Source organism: Orcinus orca, chromosome 17 (assembly GCF_937001465.1).
Source record: "Orcinus orca chromosome 17, mOrcOrc1.1, whole genome shotgun sequence".
NCBI classification, from domain to species: domain Eukaryota; kingdom Metazoa; phylum Chordata; class Mammalia; order Artiodactyla; family Delphinidae; genus Orcinus; species Orcinus orca.
Genome location: NC_064575.1, coordinates 48,301,797 through 48,317,714, shown reverse-complemented (window position 1 = coordinate 48,317,714; position 15,918 = coordinate 48,301,797).

Here is a 15,918-nt window from a genome sequence, read left to right as displayed (position 1 = left end):
AGAAGTAACATTCTGGGATTTCCACAGCTAGTTCATAAGAACCCTTGCTGCTTTGGTCTTTTGGAAGTCTTGCCTTTGGAATGCTTCCCCTAGGAACCTACCTTCCACGCTTGAGAAGCTCAAGCCACATGGAGAAGCCACATGTGGGTGTTCCAGTCAATACTCAAGCTGTGAGAATCAAATGTGAGAATCAAATGTCATCTGACTGAAAGAACTCAAGGAAGAACTGCCCAACTCAGCCCAGTCAATTCATAGAACCATGAGAGATAACAATAAATTGTTTTAAGTCATTACATTTTGGGATGGTTTGTCACAACAGTAGATAATGGGAACAGAACTTCTAAACAGTGAAAGTCAGATAATGTCATTCTGTTCAAAATCCTCCAGTGGCTTCCCATTGTACCCGGAGAGTAAAAGTTCTTATAACAGCCTACAAGATGCTACATGATGTAGCCTCCACCCTCGCTTCCTTTCTTCAGGGTTACTCTGCTCCATCCATACTGCTTTCTTTTTTTGCCACTTCTTAAACACTCCCACATTAGGAACTTTGCACTAGTTGCTCCTCTTTCCTAGACATCTACTTAACCAACTCGCCTCGGTCACTTCCTTTAAGTTTTGGATCAAATCTCATCTTCTCTATGAGGTTAACCCTGACCACCTATTTAATATAGTAACCAGCCCCCAATCTCCCTTACCCTGCTCTACTTTTTTTTCCATAGCACTTATTTTCCAACATACTATATAATAATATTTATTTATTATGTTTATTGTATACCTTCTGAAAATTCCTCAAGGGCAGGGAGTTTTCCTTTTTTCCCTTTTTACCTACTGTATTCCCAGCGCCTAGACCACTGTCTGACACATAGTAGGCACTCAATAAATATTTGTGTTGTAAGTCCTAGTAATAGTTAAGACTGAGCTGGCCAGGATAACCGGGAGAGTAAAGTAAGTTGACTTGCAGGCCATGTAAGAACAGAGAGGTAAAGTTAAGTATAAGGGAATGGATTATACTTCCAGAATCCTAATCACCAGCCGTTCCTCCACTCCCAGCAGAGTACAGCACTATGGGAGAAACCATGCTTGAAATAAAGCATTCAGCTCATGTAAGAAACCCAAAATGGTAACGTGTCCCATAAGCCAAAGCCAATGTATGAGTTGAGCTAAACTTCATTATAATACTGTTCCTAATTATAGTGAATCACAGCCAAATTACATTCCCCAAAACCAAATAAATATAGAATACACCAGGTGGTGGCCCTGTTTTCCAACACCAGAATTTCAAAGGAATTGCTTGATATTTATTTTGAATGTGCTATTCTGCAGTTATCTGATTAACAATTTAGTTTTCCCAGAATTGCAGGACCAGATCCAGTTGGGCTTTTTTTCTTGGTCTTGTTGGTCATGAGATATTACTATACCTTTAAAACATAATGATAGTTTAGGATCTTCTAAAATATTAGCCAAGAAAACTAAGCCTGACTCTCCAGGTCGATAGAGTATTAATTTCAAATTGTCTATAAACTTGTAGATTGGAACAACGAAGTGCATCAAAGAAGGAAAGCTATATTTGAATGCTTTAAAACAATTATATAACTTCCATACTTGAAAAACTTCCTAAAATGCAAATGATTAATAAACAAAAATATTCAACTTCACCAGTAATCAAAAAAGGCAAATTTAATAAGGAGTCTTTTCAAGTAAGGTGATAAACATATTTTTAACGTTGACCATGGTGTGGGCTTTCTCATACATTGCAAATGAGAATATATATTATCAGTACCTTTTAGACAGCAGTTTAAAAATATATACAAAAATAACAAACTGTACAAAGATATTTTAAAGTGTGTATTTTTTGTTAGTTTGACAACATTGATCCAAAAATGTATAATGGCTCAAACAAAATAAAAGTTTTCTTCTTGTTCACATGATTTTCCTGAACTGCTTCAGGTTTTAGTTGTGTGTGTGTGTGTGTGTGTGTGTGTGTGTGTTTGAGAGAGAGAGAGAAAGATAGATACTCCATCCAATCACTCAGGACCCTGGAAATTCATGGATCCTTGGCCCAATTTAATGGAGATGTTGAGAGTCATTCTACAGAGTTGGAGAGAATACATAGGAGTCTGCGTGTAATGTTCTATGGCCAGGCCTGGAAGTGGCTCTCATTCCCCTGGCCAGAACTCAGTCACGTTGGCACACATCACTGCAAGGAAGGTTGGAAAATGTATCTGGATGTGTGTCCAGGAAGAAGGGGCAATGTGTTTGCTGAACAGCTCACAGTCTTTGTCGCCCAGTAATGCACTTCTAGAAATCTCTTCTAAGGAAATGATTATACAGGCAGCAGATTAATTTAGTATAATAAAACACTGACAATATATCAGATGACTAATAATACCAGAATAATTCACAAGTTTATGTACATTCACAAAGTGAAATATCATACAGCAATTAAAACTCAGGCTTGGGTTTCCCTGGTAGTGCAGTGGTTGAGAGTCCGCCTGCTGATGCAGGGGACAAGGGTTCGTGCCCCGGTCCGGGAAGATCCCACATGCCGCAGAGCGGCTGGGCCCGTGAGCCATGGCCGCTGAACCTGCGCGTCCGGAGCCTGTGCTCCGCGACGGGAGAGGCCACGACAGTGAGAGGCCCGCGTACCGCAAAAAAAAAAAAAAAATCAGGCTTAAAAAATAATTCTTCATGACATGGGAAATATCAGCATATAATTTTAAATTAAAAAGCTTGATACATGGCCATAGTTACAATGCTTTAATTATATAAATATATGTATTTCATCATATATCATACATCTGCCCCCAAACAAGGATATGATTAAGTAGGCAATACTCTCATTGCTGTGTAATAATATCAATATTATGAATACACTTATGCTTAATATTACACTTAATAATATTACACTTAATATTATATTCACAAGGATTAAAACAGTAGAAAATGCTTTTGTTATAATATTAAAGTCTGTTATAATATTAAAGCAGGAAAAATGCTTTATATGATTAACTGTGTAAAAAAATCCTGAAAAACTTGGAAATGAAATGAACCAAAATGGTAACAATGGTTGTCTCTGTATGATGGGTTGAATGTGTCTATTTCTTCTTTTTTCTTGTATGAAATTTCTAATTTTTCTAGAACTAACTTTTATTACTTTTACATTGAAAACAATTCACCTCCTCATACAGATTGATCAGTCAGAGGACATCCTTTAATAAAATTGAGTCTCTACTGGAAGGTTGTGGTAACAATCCTAGAAACAGAAGGTAGAGCTTTCTTGCATCCTCTGCCTCTTAGGAAAGAGGAAGGGGACAATCACTAGTCATCGGCACTGATCTTATCTCCCTGAAGATCTGGCTGTACAGTAACCCTTGAACCTGGGAGTGGGGGGAGGAGAGGACACCAAGGGAATGTCAGCAACTGGTGCTGAAAGATCCCCCAAACATTGGAAGAGGGCCTGAGCTATGCGTGTCCTGCCAGAGCCCCTTTGCTGAACCTCTCTGTCCTGTTCCTGTGACAAGGGGTGGTGGTATTGGGAAGCAGAAAAGGAGAGCACCTGGCTTTTCCCCAACATCACCAAGGAATCTAGCTGCTTTATTTGACTTCACAGTGACTGCTTGTTACAGTAGAACAATAACTAAGCTAACTCTCAAAAGACATGAATTCTGACTCTACTAACCCTTAGCTGTGTGGCTCCAGCTCCAACTCCAGTTCTGAATTGCTGAGAGGCGTTCAGCACATACCACAGCACTCCAGGCCTCTGCCTTTATTTCCCTAACTTCTGGAAGTACTGCTGGCACACAATCAGCCTGCAGCTGTTAGCCCTCTTCCAGCATTTCCTTTGTTGCAGTTGCCTTATTCATGGAGTGCTTCCTTACTTCTTAGCACAAAAAGAGGGTGTGATGTATTAGGGCAATAGGGAAGAAATTATAAGAACATTGGGATTGAGGGGCTGTGCAAAGACAATAGACAGTGGTTGAGAATGATTAATGTGTAATCAAGAGATAAGTGTGAAAGCCAAGAGTGCTCCTTTGGTGGCATATAAAGAGGTTTCGTTGCTACACAGGAGAGCAGAAAAAGCTGCTGACCCTCCTTAATCATTAGAGAAGAGCTTCGAAGAAGGTAGAATTCTCACACTAGGCAGGTTTCCTATGCAAAGGTCAGGACTCTGGTTGAGCTGTGCTGGACCTTGTACAGGAATAAGGGGTTATTCCCAGAGTTGAGGCAGAATCTGATTACTATGTACCCACAGGAGCTCGATCAATATGGTACTGTCCCTAATGATGCAGGATCAAGGAGGGCAGAACACAGAGATTAATAAGAGAGAGTTTGTCAACATGGTAGCACTTTCTCCTGAGATAGGATTTAACATATGGCAAGGACCTCACAAGAGGATACTAATATGCAGCTAGGTTAGTTTTTTGGGAATCTTGGAAAAAGTGATGCCCCACACTACAAGTGCCAGATCTGCCAAGGCAGATGGTTTAGGAAGGGATCAAAGGTTCAGAGAGGTGGGCATACTAGATAGATTACCTAAGGCTAGAAAGTCCACCAGCCAACCATTTACCAAAGCAATAAGGATGGGCTGATGAGAGGGGCAAGAACTCCAAGATAATAGAGGTCAGGTAGCTGCAGTTAAATGTCAGATGGAGGTGTGTCCAATGATCAAAATGTAAAATTGTGGCAGTAGGTTCAGAGTGACACAGAGATCTACAGGATGTAGGGGTGGTGGTCCCCGCTGTATCTCCATTTAATTTTCAGCCTGTTTCCCTCAAAAATTAAATAAAGTTAGAGGATGACAGTGCACTGTTGTAAACTCAATCAAATAAAATAGTAACCTGAGTGAAGCTGCAGTTCCATGTGGTACCTTTGCTTGAGCAGATTATCATGGTCTTAGACATGTGGTATGCTGCCATTAATCAGATACATGTATTCTCTTCCATTCTCATTAGAAAGGAAGAAGAGAAAAAAAGTCATGTTCATTTAGAACGAACAGTCTTACCCCAGGGCTATGTTAATTCTACCATCCTCTGTCGTAATATAGTACAAAAACACGTAGGCCAGCTGGACATCTCACAGAACTTTGCACTGGTCCACTATAGCAGTTACATGATACTCATTGGACAGGATGAGCAAAAAAGGCTGAGAGGTAGCAATACTGTAAGACACATGAGCTCTAGAGAGTGGGAAGTAAACCTAAACAAGATGAAGGGACCCACTACATCAGTAAAATATTTGATGAGTGGTCTGGGGTGTGCTGGGACATCCCTCCAAAGTAAAAGGCAGATTATTGAATCTTGCGTCTCCCACCACAGAGAAGAAAGCACAATGCTTGGTAGACTTCTTTGGTTCCTTGAGTCAACATTTCTATAACTAGGGATTCTCTATCTCATATACTGAGGGACAAAAAATGCTGCCAGGTTTGAGCGGGACCAGAGCAGGAAAAGGCTCTTCAGCAGATCCAGACTGCAGTAAGCACTGCCCTGAAGTTGGGCCACACAACCAGGCAAACGCTATGATACTGGATTTATCAGTGTGGGAAAACACACCATAGAGAATTTATGGAAATTCCTAATGAAAGAACCACAACATAGTCCCCCAGGATTCTGGAACAGGTCTATGTCACCTTCAAAGAAATACAATACACACTTCGAAAACAGATGGCCTTCCCAGACCACATTCCTAGTGAGGAAAACTGGAAAGACCCAGCCTAGCTTCAGAGCTTCCCATAGAGTTGGCTTCTGTCTTATCCTGCTTTCTTCCCTGCCCTTTCTTTCCACAGATGTTGATCCCTCCAGCCCTCCCTTATAATATTTCTGCATGGTAATTTCTCTCTTAGAGTCTGCATCCTGGAAAACCCAACCTGTGATAGGTGTTGTGTTGGTTGGTTTTAAGCATATTGTATGATTTCATTATAACCTCTGCAAATGATTCCAGTTGGACCCTGGTCGAACAAACACTGCTGAGTTTAAATACTTTTCTGCTTCCTTTGAAAATTCTTATGGACAGTATGTCCTGAATCCAAACAAGAATTTACTTAAAACATAGTAGCAGCCACCTCATACGTCATACCCTTAAGGATGTCAAAAAAAATTAAAATATTAGAAAGAATGTGGAGAAATTGAAGCTTTCATGCACTGTTGGTGGGAATGTAAAATGGTAGTGCCATTATGGAAAACAGTATGGTAGCTCCTCAAAAAACTACAAAATAGAATTACTATATGATCCAGTAATTCTACTTCCAGGTATTCAAGGGATCAGAATGGAGGTTCCTCAAAAAACTAAAAATAGTGTTGCCATATGATCCAGCAATCCCACTCCTGGGCATATATCCTGCCAAAACTATAGTTTGACAAGATGCCTGCACTCCTAGGTTCATGGCAGCACTGTTTACAATAGCCAAGACATGGAAACAACCTAAGTGTCCATCGACAGATGAATGGATAAAGAAGATGTGAGATATATATATATATATATATATATATATATATATATATAATTGAATATATATATACATATATACGTATATACACAATGGAATATTACTCAGCCATAAAAAAGAATGAAATAATATCATTTGCGGCAACATGGATGGACCTAGAGATTATCATACTAATTGAAGTAAGTCAGACAAGGACAAATACCCTATGATACCACTTATTTGTGGAATCTAAAATATGACACAAATGAACTTATCTATGAAAGAGAAACAGACTCATAGACATAGAGAACAGACTTGCGGTTGCCAAGGGGGAGGGAAGGATTTGGAGTTTGGGGTTAGCAGATGCAAACTTTTACGTATATGTAGAACTGAATCACTTTGCTGTACACCAAAAACTAATACAACATTGTAAATCAACTATACTTCAATAAAATAAAATTTTAAAGGAAAAGAATGCACTACCAAAAAAATATGCCACTTTAGCATAAGGATTAATTTGAGCTGAAGACAACTGACAAACAGCAGGTGCAGGGGAAAGCGCTTTACCCTCCCCTTTCTGCCTAAAGGGAGAGTACAAATTTTCCTTTGTGAAGAAGTCCCCACACCCCTCTCCTGTACCAAGAGAAGGAAAACAATCTTCATTGCTAGAGATGGCACTAGAATGAACCTGCACAAACAAACCTTATTAAAATAATACTTATCTTCCAGCATCTATTTACCTTCCTACAGTTTACCTCCCCCCAAATCCAAAACCTCTTTTCTTTTATTTTGGCAAGTCTCCACAAATTTATTGCTCTTTGTTAAAATAGTATACAAGCCCCTGGGTCTAACTGCTTCTTTGGGTCTTCACTTCTTTTCTATGAAGTCCTCTATATGCATACATAGTAAACCATTTCTCTTGTTAGCCTGTCTTTCGGCAGTTGAATTTTCAGGGTCCCAGTCACCAAAGAAGGTAGAGGAAAAAGATTTTTTTCCTCCCCTGCAGTTTATACCCAAGAGAATTGAAAATAGATTTTTATATACCCATATTCATAGTGGTATTATTCACAGTAGCCCCAAACTGGAAACAACCCAAGTCTCCACTGACAGATGAATGGGTAAACAAAACGTGTTGCGTACATAAAATGAAATATTGTTCAGGCTTAGAAAGAAGGAAAATTTGATGCATGCTATAAGGATAAACCGTAAGGACATTATGCTGAGTAAAATAAGCCAGTCATAAAAAGAAAATTACTGTATAATTCCACTTATATGAAGTCCCTAGGGTAGTCAAGCTCATAGAGACAGAACGTAGAATGGTGGTTGCTAGGGGATGGGGGTAAGGGAGAATGGGGAGTTATTGTTTAAGGGATATAGAATTTCAGGTTTGCAAGGGGAAAAGCATTCTATGGATGAACGATGATGACGGTAGTACAACAACGTGAATGTACTTAGTGTCATTAAACTGTACACCTAAAAATGGTTAAGACGGTAAATTTTGTGGTATATGCGTTTTATGACAACTAAAATTTCAAAAAACAAAAACAGAGTGGCAGCCTTTAAGTAGTTGGTAGGAGCCTGGGGATCATGTGCAGTTAAAATCCTTCTCTTATTGAGGGAAAAGAGCCTCTTCTTAAAGATACAGATGGATTTCTTAGTTTGGGAATGTTTTAAGTGATTGCTTGATAGCTCATGCTTTTGTTTAGTATTCATTTCTTGCAGGGGTTGTCCTCTGCCTAGCGTTGTGCTGGAGTCCAGGAATCAAGGACAAATGAAACACTGCCTCTGCTCTCAAGGAGATTAGAGGCAGGTGGAAGAGACAAGCATGTGAAAAGATGGTTTTAATATGATGTGACAAGGGCTAGACCAAAGGTGAGCACATCTAAGGGGGCATCTACATCATACTGGAGGGCAGAGAAAGCTTCCTGAAAGAGGTGATGTTTTGCTTCATCTTGAAGAATGATTAGAATTAATTAGGCAGAGGAGTCAAGACATTCTAGGAAGAGGCTGCCGTGTACACAAAGACATGGAGGTGTGAAACACGACGACCTATGTGGGGAGGGAACGTAATAAGTGTGCGGAGGAGATACAGTGGACAGTTAGGCAAGGATCAGATCCAAGACTGTTTGGAGATCAGTTAGAGTGTGGACTTTATCATAAAATCTACAGGGAGCTTTTATAAGCAGAATAATTACATCCCCATTTCAGGACAATGCAATATTTCCACAGTGGATAAAAAGTGTTTTAAGAGATTGTTTCAGCCAGCTATTGATATATAACAAACCATCCTAGCGTCATAAAACAACTCATTTATCCTTGCTCACATGTCGTTGGCCAGGCCTGTACTAGGCTGGGCTTAGCTGGCTTCTCTGCTTCAACCTGCAAGTCTGTCTGGGCTCAGTTCCTCACTGTCCATGGACCTCACATCTGTTCCATGTGTGTTAATTCTGGGACCTGGGATAAAGGGGAAGTACTACCTATGGGGGCTTCTTCTCATCCTCCTTGGAGCAGTTGACCATCCAGGGCATCTTCTTTCCATGGCAATGGCAGAAGCCCCAGAGAGAAGGCAGAAACTGTGATTCTCTTAAGGCCTGGGATCAGAACAGGGACATAATGATGTCCACCCACATTCCATTGGGCAAAGCAAGTCATATAGCTGAGTCCAAAGACAAGAGGCAGGGAAGTACACCATGCCTCTAGTGAGAGAAACTGTAAACTCACTTGTAAAGAATGGAGATACAAGGAGAGGTGAAAAATTGGGGTCAACAGTTCAATCCACAAGAGAGGCCATTTTTTCTCAATACGTAGAGGCTACAGACAGACTATTATTTAATATCTCTGTGGCCTTCTACAAGTTATTTAAAATTCTCTAGACATCAGTTTTCTCATCCATAAAATCTAGATTTGTATCTCCCCCATCTTGTGATTGCAAGACTTGCATGTGATATTGTCCATGGACTTTGCATTTGGGGCACCACTGCTAGTTATATGTAGCATGCCATGACTCTATGGATAAGAGCTATGGGGAGAGAGATCAGTGGTTTGACTTTGGTGCTGCAAAGTCAACATATTGGAGAGAAACAAAAATTCAGTAGAGGGGCTTCCCTGGTGGCACAGTGGTTGAGAGTCCGCCTGCCGATGCAGGGGACACGGGTTCGTGCCCTGGTCTGGGGGATCCCACATGCCGCGGAGCTGCTGGGCCGGTGAGCCATGGCCGCTGAGCCTGCACGTCTGGAGCCTGTGCTCCACAACCAGAGAGGCCACAACAGTGAGAGGCCTGCGTACCGCAAAAAAAAAAAAAAAAAAAGTAGAACCCAGAATACAGTATTCCCCTAAGATGACTACTAACACCCTCTCTGAGGCATGGACATATATACACCACCAAACGTAAGGTAGATAGCTAGTGGGAAGCAGCTGCATAGCACAGGGAGATCAGCTCGGTGCTTTGTGACCACCTGGAGGGGTGGGATAGGGAGGATACGAGGGAGCGAGACGCAAGAGGGAAGAGATATGGGAACATATGTATATGTATAACTGATTCACTTTGTTATAAAGCAGAAACTAACACACCATTGTAAAGCAATTATACTCCAATAAAGATGTAAAAAAACAAAAACAAAAAATAAAACACCCTCTCTGCTGGCAACTACAACTTTTTGTCTTTGGGGAAAGATGTGTCTCCCAGAAGAAAGCCAGCCAAATGATATGTGTTTGGTCTGACAGTTCTTTTACACATCCACTTTATTCCTTGGCAGTTTGAATTTTTGTTTCATGAATAAGAGAGGTATTTACCCCAGAAGTGTCTAGGACAAAGTTGGGCAGGAGGCAAGTGGAAAAAGCACCTCCTGGCATTGCTTTAGAGATGTTCTCCTTGAGTCTGTAGCTACTGCTCTGTCCAGATGGCCTCCCTTGGCTGAAGCATTGTGCCAAAGACAATACCCAAAGCGTTCTTATTTATCTTCTCAGATTGAGAGCAACTGGCCCAACATCACACAGCTCTTCGGACCCAATTCTCTTGAATCCCACTGCAATGCTCTTTCTCCTATTGGTATAAATTAGATAGGCAAAAGGCTAAGCTGCTGTATAAAAGACACCACAAAACATAGAAACTCAAATCATATTGACATTCATTTCTCTCTCATATTGTCCAGAGATGGGCAGGCAGTCAAAATGGGTTGGAGGCTGAAGTCCAAGTGGACATCCAGGAATGCAGGTTTCTTTTATTTTCTTGCTTCAACATCCTCAAGCAGCCCTTCCCAATTGAGAGAATTAAGCCTTAATGCTTTAAAGCATCCATTGTAGTAATGAATTAACCTTTCTCTTATGTATCTATAGCTTTGTACCATCCTTAGAATAATGGAGATAAGAGTTACTTAAAAGCAGAAACTAACACACCATTGTAAAACAATTATACTCCAATAAAGATGTTAAAAAAAAAGTTACTTAAATCATTTTCTGTAAGGTTTATTTCTCTTACAGGAACCCCACTTGAGATAGGCTGCTAGAGTGTGGTTCTTACCCCGTGGGTGAAGCCGGACCCCAGCACCACATCTGCACATTCTAATCCACAGGAAGGTAGACAAAAAACGGGAGAGAAAGGGGATTCTTAATCAACTGACCTGGGAGTTGCACGCATTACTTCTGCTCACACCTGATTGGCCAAAATATAATTTCACTGCCACATTTAGTTACAGTGGTGCTGGGGAAAGCAGTTTCTACCTTGGCAGCCATAGGCACAGCTGAAACTTCTGGGGATTCTATTACTAATAGGAAGAAGGATGGAATAAACAGGGAGACCATTATCAGTCTCTGCCACATTTGACTATTATTCACTAGAGAGTAAGTTTCATGAGAGCAGGAACGGTGACTCACTCACTAAGGACGAATAAATAAGTATATATGGGCTTCCCTGGTGGTGCAGTGGTTGAGAGTCTGCCTGCCGATGTAGGGGACAGGAGTTCGTGCCCCGGTGCGGGAGGATCCCACATGCCGCGGAGCGGCCGGACCCGTGAGCCATGGCCGCTGAGCCTGCGCGTCCGGAGCCTGTGCTCCGCAACGGGAGAAGCCACAACAGTGAGAGGCCTGCATACCGCAAAAAAAAAAAAAAAAAAAGTATATATATTTTTAGCATAGTATCCAATACGTAGAAGATTGCATTCTTTTTATTTATATCACATTAAGGTAGCTCAGAGGACTGTCTGAAATTATAATTTTCAAAAGACCCAAGGACTAAATACTTCAGGGAATACTTACTCAACATTTTTTTTTTTTTTGGCAGGGGAGGGAGGGTAAACTTGATTTGTCCTGAGGTAAGTTTCTCATTGTTAGTTGTTGTTGTTGTTGTTGTTTGGAGTATAATTGCTTTACAATGTTGTGTTAGTTTCTGCTGTACAATGAGGTGAATCAGCTCTATGTATACCTATATCCCCTCCCTCTTGGACCTCCCTCCCACCCCACCCACCATGTTAGTTTTAATTATTGATTACTTTGACTTTCAAATGTTCAGGATCAATTTTTGGACTTTCATAAACCTGCAGAAGAAAAACTCTTTCCTCAACTGTGACACAAAGGGGACTGTTAGGATATGAAAATTATGTGGAATAAAGGAGCTGGTATTTGTAAAAAGCACTTACAATGATTCTTGGCACATGGTGAGTGCTATATAAGTGTTATAGATGATAGAAGATAAATGATGATAGATAGATAGATTAGAGATAGATGGAATGAAGGAAACACAATGAGAATCAACCTGATATTATCTGCCTTATTTGTGAGTATATTATAACGTTTTCTACTAAAGGCAGAAACTGTCACTAGGCCTCTTGGGCAGGAGACATCTCACCAGAAATGTGAAGATTCATTTCTTTGCTTGGCCAAGGGCTGGATGTACTTTGCCTACTATATGTACTGGAGTCAAGGTAACTCTTACCGATCTCTTTGTGGACGCTAAAATGACAAGCAAAAGTGGATGAGAGTGGACATTGGTTTAGCAGGTAGAGACAGCGCCTGACTCAGAAGGAGGCCAGTGCCATAGCAAGGAACTTTAGGAGTCCTCAGACCTAGTCTTCTGAGGTCATTCTCAGGCACATTAGAGATCATCTAGCACACAGACTACTTCAGGACATAAGATGTAAAATGTGTCCACCCCTGGTTTTGGCAGAGCAGTCTGGAATAGACGCATGGTTTGGCCCACCTTCCATGCATCCATGCTCTATTCCTCTGCAACAGCACTTTTCTGCCCTTCTAGGGAACCACTGCTCTCTCTTTCCACATGGTTTTTGTACAGTAGTGCCCAACTCTCCACCATACCCAGAATGAGTACGCCATCTTCCTAACCAGGTGACTGGTTTGGAAGTGGGTATACGACTCAAACTGAACTAGAGTCATCCTTAAAATGCAATGCAGACACTAGAAGAGAGAGGGTGGATTCTTCTGGACAGATAAAGGAAAGTGGAAGCTGATCTATTTGAAAACATCTCTCCTAGCGCTAGAAAGGACATATGTGGTGAAAAAAGGCAGCCAAACCAAAGAGGGAGGCAAGGTTGAGCCGATATCAGTTGGAAAGTACTGATACAATTTGAACGCCAAGATCCAGTTGTTCCTGAAGCTAGATTTGCCCCTTTCAGCTACATGCACCAATAACTTCTTTTTTTTTTTTTTTTTTTTCCCGGTACGCGGGCCTCTCGCTGTTGTGGCCTCTCCTGTTGCGGAGCACAGGCTCCGGATATGCAGGCCCAGCGGCCGTGGCTCACAGGCCAAGCCGCTCCACGGCATGTGGGATCCTTCCAGACCGGGGCATGAACCCATGTCCCCTGCATCGACAGGCGGACTCTCAACCACTGCGCCACCAGGGAAGCCCTAACTTCCCTTTTTATTTAAGCTTATTTTAGCTAGTGTTTCTGCCATTTGCTTCTAAGAGAGTCCTGATTCATAGAGTACATGATTTGGTTGGATTACCTTAGCAGGTGTAAGGGCTAAGCTCACCCATGGCTGACACTGCTGAGGACCTAGAGACAGCTCCTAGTTATGTCCCACTGGTTCAGAAAATTGCACCAGGTTCCACTTTGTACTTTCCACTCTAAAACTTCTTCTCTGGTTCCTTATCTCTACTTCTGTCCTGTGGTCTGGTACCTGGATCTCTTTGGATTGACACTTCATGGTACATTGAGCCTGGCCGCCTATTTCAGGCTCACCCTGAATGCAGTTCCTCCGAAAACCCTGGGCTGCAATCCCATGGGCCAATGTCTCCAACCTCTGCACCCGGCCCAGGACCCCTGAGCCAGACCTCTCTCTATAAGCGAGAACCACTGAGTCATTTTGTTTCCATCCTGTGGGCCCTTTGTTTCCTTGCATGGGCCCCTTAATACGTGTTCCCCTTCTTTTGGTTGCCCTTGGCTTTAATTGATGTTATTCAGGAAACCCAAAGCTCAAAACTTCCTCTATAGCTGAACAAAATATTCAGACTATTTTTCCCAGATTTGTTAATAGGAATTTTTGATGGGAAAGCATAGAAAGAATAAGCTTTTACAGAGAGGTTAGTCATTCAAATAAGGAAGTCTTAAAAACCGGTTTTGCATAAGGCACTCTGGCCACTTTTAGCCTTACATAAGACTTTTAGCCTATGGGAGTATGTTCCTATTGTAGACTCAATTGTGTCCCCTCGAATTTCTTCCTAAGCCCCAGTGCCTCAAAATGTAACTGTATTTGGAGATAGAATCTTTAAAGAAGTAATTAAGTTAAAAAGAAGTCATTAGGGTGGGCCCTAATCCCATATGTCTGGTGTCCTTATTGCAAGAAGCGATTAGGACAGATAAACAAAAGGAAGACAAAGTGAAGACATGGGGAGAAGATGGCCGTCTCTAAGCCAAAGAAAGAGGCCTCCGAAGAAACCAGCCCTGAGGACACCTTGATCTTGAACTCTAGTCTCTAGAACAGTGAGAAAATAATGTCTGTTTTTTAAACCACCCAGTCTGTGGTACCTTGTTATGGGTTCCCTTGCAAACTAATCAGTTCCCTACTAATTATTAGCAAACTGGCATCTCTCTTCACCAAATTCCTTGGGAAAGAACAATAGAAATCTTTTCCTGGCTCGCTCTCTCTCAAAAAATACCCACAGGAAAGAAACCCATGGTATTTGTGGAATTACTACTAAACACTTTCTTATCCAGCCAGTAATAAAGGTGTGGATCTGGGGTCTTGATCATTGGTGGGAGAGGATGATAGTACAGTATTCTCTTCCTCCAGTGTCAATTGTGGCCCCTCTTCCTTCTCTTCTTTCCCTTCCTCTCTCCTTCCCGAACAATTTGTGCAACAGCCATTAGATAGAGCTGAGCAAGTAAAGTGTGTATGTGTGTGTGTTTAGGGCCTGGGGGGATGGTAAGCTGTGGTGGCCCAGAGGAGGTTGCTAGTGTCTGAGTGGAAGAAGGAGGGTACCCACACAAGGGCTAAGCCTAGCACAGGGTAGCCTGGCCCGGGAAGGATGAAGAGGGCATTTATGTAGATGAGCTGCCCGTGTAAGGAGCTGAAGGCTGAGTGGGGTGAGGCAAGTCTCCATGTGGGAGGGTGACCCTGTGTGGGGTGTCATGGCCAGAACAAGGTGAGAAGGATGTCTCTTCCCCACAGAGGTGCAACCCAGTGTAAGACATTAAAGCCTGAGCAGAGTGAGGAAGATGTCCACATTGAGGGGGGTGGAGGGGAGGCTGGGACAGGGTTGGAGCCCCAGTGGGGTGAGGAGGTTGCCCAGACAGAAGGGCGAGGTGGTGTGAAGTGGCAGGGCTTGAGCTGGGTGAAAAAGGACATCCACATGGAGCCCAAGTGGTATAAGGAGGACAGATGAGAGACCGGTTACATAGAGGTGGGTTGATTAAATAAGAAAATGTATTAAGGACAAGGAAAGCTAGATGTCTCACGGTTGGAGAAGGACATTACAAATATGGAAAAGGGAAGACTAGAGTGAACCCTGTGGTGCTGGATTAGAGGTGGAGGTGATGGTGTGAACACATAATTTTCAAGACAGATATATAGAGGATAAACAGATAGATGATAGATAGAAAGCTGATAGATGATAGATAGATAAAAAAATGTAAGTGTGTACATGCACAAATACACATTCCCTAGCTCTGCGCATTGAGAGGATCTGGGAGTAGTGATACTCCAATATCAGTGAGCACCCTAAATGCCTAGATTTTGGTTTCTAAACACTATTCTCCACTAAAAGACACCAGGGATCCTTGGATAAAGGGCTGATGCCAGAGCTGGGCTAGGAAAAGTACAAGATAACCCTGAAACCTTGTTTTGTACCAGAAAGTTAAAAAGTGATCAAAGAATTGAGAGACATGTCACATCAAAAAGACACAGAAGCCAGCTCGAAGGGACTCCCACTAGGCAAATATGGAACAATAATAAGCATGAAAATAAAGATAGTTATAGATTATGACCCATTAAATAAAAGAGGAATTCATGAACCTATACTGACATAAATAAATAAAAATTGAAGG